Source organism: Lissotriton vulgaris, chromosome 11 (assembly GCF_964263255.1).
Source record: "Lissotriton vulgaris chromosome 11, aLisVul1.2, whole genome shotgun sequence".
Classification (NCBI taxonomy): Eukaryota; Metazoa; Chordata; class Amphibia; order Caudata; family Salamandridae; genus Lissotriton; species Lissotriton vulgaris.
Window position 1 is genome coordinate 1,034,789,541 of NC_141699.1, and position 3,376 is coordinate 1,034,792,916.

General features: G+C 43.1%; 1 non-coding gene across 1 annotated transcript; it reads left to right on the forward strand.

Annotated features, from left to right (window-relative positions):
* The first annotated feature begins 2,589 nt into the window (after positions 1–2,589).
* Positions 2,590–2,696, forward strand: LOC147684018 (U6 spliceosomal RNA). The gene has a single exon (XR_015302229.1). It is a non-coding gene; the product is annotated as a U6 spliceosomal RNA (small nuclear RNA).
* The last annotated feature ends 680 nt before the right edge of the window (positions 2,697–3,376 follow it).

The window sequence follows — 3,376 nt, forward strand, 5'->3', positions numbered from 1 at the left end:
AGAATCCCATCCACCAAAAAATTCAGGCCATTAGTCCCACATTACACCCTCCACTACAAAATATTTTAAACAAATACACCTCACTTGGCAGTGGGGAAAGCTAGACTACGGGAAGATAAGTTATAGGGATTGGGCTAGATATAAGTTTAGCTATGAAATTGGTGGGTGTTACAAATCACATTGCTAGATGAAAGGAAAAAATTTGAACCGTAAATCTATACTGGAAGCCATGAAATATAAGTAATTTGGACCGAAAAATCGGGCACATGCCAAGATGGAAATAATTTACTTTTATGGGTAGGCTGGGACAGAAAAACCAATGAAGTGAAGTAGTATACACATTTTGAAGAGATTAAGTCAACCTCATGGAAGAAGGCAGGGGAAAGCTTTATAGGTAGCATGGAGGATAAAAAATTGATAATCGGGGTTCTCATCATTTTAAGAGTTTGTAATCTGCCCCACCAACAAATGTATTTGGGAGACCAGGAAGACAAAAGATCCTTAACCTTAGATATGAGGTGGGATTCATTATATAAGAGATGGTATCTAAAATATCTTTACAGAACCAGATCCCTAAATATTTAATATGAGTCAATTACCATTTAAATCCTGAATCACCCATGTGAGAAGGAAAACACAGAGAAATTAGGAGGAACAATTCAGTTTTTTCTTCCTTAAGAATGTACCCAGAGAAGACCGAAAAATCACAAATGATATGATAGATAATGGGGATCGCTTTTGAAATATCCTCTGAAAAAATAAGGACGTCATCAGCATGAGCGCCTGTTTTTAGTGTATATGATCCAAATTGAAAACCCTTAATACCCAGGTTCAGATTAAGTAGATGAAGAAGTGGGTCTATGTATAGGAGAAAAAGAAGGGGTGAGAGAGGGCACCCTTGTCTAGTGCCTAGGCGAAGATTAAAAAAAAAAGACATAGCACCATTAACCCTCACATTAGCTTTTAGTTGAGCATACAGAGACATAACCATATTAATAAAGGAGTCACCAAGGATATGGGATTCTAATACTGCTTGTAAAAAAGGCCAAGAAACTTTGTCAAAAGCCTTTTTGGTGTCAAGGGCGATCGCCGCCGAAGGCAATGAGGAACGTTTTGCTTTTTCTAAAATATTACAAAAAGTCCAAATATTGTCTCTATCAAGTCAACCCTTAACTAAACCTGTTTGGGAGTCATGGATAGGATTGGGAATATGACTCTCTAAGCGTCTAGCGAAGATTTTGGTAAGGATTTCAGCTTCAGTGTTTAATAACGAAATAGGATGAAAGTTTTTAGGATCAGAATTTTCCTTACCTTCTTTTGGTATAACTACAATAGTAGCCTCAGCAGCAGAGCCTGAAACCTTACCAGAAAGAACACAATTATCGAAAATCTCCTTAATTTGACTATTGAAGGAGTAAATGTTTTATAGAAAGCAATAAGAAACCCATTCAGACCAGGAGCTTTCTCTGAACGAGTAGCCTTAACAGCCTGGATGATGTCATTGGTATCAATTGGTTTATCCAGTTCAGTCATGTCAGCATGCTTAGTGTTAGTAGGGATCAAATTAAGAAATTGTTGTCAGGCACTCTTGGTACATTGATCCCGAGATGTATACAAAGTTTCATAGAATTCCTGAAATTTCTTGGGTATGAAACTTCTTCGATCCATTTTTATAAGTAATATGAGTAATATGGGTAGTATTGGTATTGGTATTCTGATATTTTAGAGTGGCAGCCAAAAATTTACCAGCTCTATTCTGTAGCAATAAATGACGTGATTTTTGAGTGTGTACTCCAATATAGGCTGTTTTAGTGACTATGGAGTTAAAAGAGTATTTCAAGTGTTTTATATCCTGTAGGAGTAATTTGTCGTTTGAGTGTCTATATAATTACTCTTTATGTTTAATGTCATCCCCCAAAGACTGAAGAGATTTTTTAATGTCACTGTTCCTTTTGGGCATTTTTTTAATAATGTGACCCCGTATAGTACATTACCCCCTCATGGGTCCTCCCCGTCCCAGTCCTTACCACGTGAGGCAGTCCTGCCTCCACCCAGCCAATCAAAACGCCAGAAATCCAAAGGTCGAAGGTGACATAAGCCCCTCCCACCCACCGCCATGCCTGTTTTTTTTCTGCTCCGACGGCTGTCGGAACGCTGGTGCTCCCGGTTCCTGCCTCTGTTCCTGTTTGCTTCTGGGTGTTTTGGCGGTGCCGTGAGTGTTTCTTTTGCATTTTTAAATGCTTCTGTTTATGGTCTTTTTATGTTTTTACCGGCGCGGCCGCTCCGGTCCTCCGGCCGGCCACGCTCCTGTTCTGGGGTCAGGATGCTCCCCGTTCATGTGCTGGGCTGGGGCGGGGAGCCCTCCTGGTGTTCTGGCCCCAGGTCGTTCCGGCGCTGGTGCTTTAGTGCAGTGGCCGGCCCCTGTGGCCATGTTCTTAATATATGGCTGTGGGTGGAGACTGCAGGGCTGCCCTTTTTTGTTTATTTTCTGTTCTCACATGTGAGATTACTGTTTGGGGCAGTGTTTCCTGGAGGTTGCTGGGCACTTCCTTTCAATTCCACCACCAATGTGTGTTGGGTGTTTTCCTGGTGCTCGCTTCGGCAGCACATATACTATGCTTGGAACGTTACAGAGTTGATTAGCATGGTCCCTGCACAAGGATGACATGCATATTCGTGAAGCGTTCCATATATGGGGTTTACTCCTTTACTCGCCATGTTTGAGGGGACTTCCTCTCCGGTGCATCCACGGAGCTGTTGCTCTTTGGTATGTCATATGCCTCTGGTGTCACAGGCTATCATGTGCTGAGGGTTCAAGTCCTGCCTATGCTGTCAATGTGACTTGGGATGTTCATTTTCATGCTGTGCTTTGGAAATTTGCATTCTCTTTGTCCACGTAGCATTTTTTGCAGTTTTTCTTGGACTGTTTTGCGCTGTCTGCGCTGCTGGTGCATGCGGCTATGCCTTCATCTCTTGTTGGTGGGATCGTGGACGTTTTTTCCCTGTTGGGGTATACATTCGGGGATGGTCCATGAGATTTCTGGCGTTTTGTTGCTGGGTCTTTCTCCCTGATTCATTTGCTCCGGCGGGGTTTATTCCCATTTTTTACCGGCCATTTCATGCTGTCCTGTTGGCTGTACTGGCTGCGGTGTGGCTTGGCATTGCCATGTGGGGTGTTCCTCTCTTTCTGGGGACACGATTTCGCCTGGCGGTCTTTGTCACCTGGTATCCTCCATTTTTCTTCTTTTTTGCACCTTCTCCCTCGGTCTTCGGAGGCTTCTTCCCTGGAGGTGCGGGTTGGGCGGTTGGTGGATTCCGCTCTCAAGAGTTCGTATGCTGCTTCTCCGTTTTGGGGTGTGTGCTTGCTCTTTTTCGG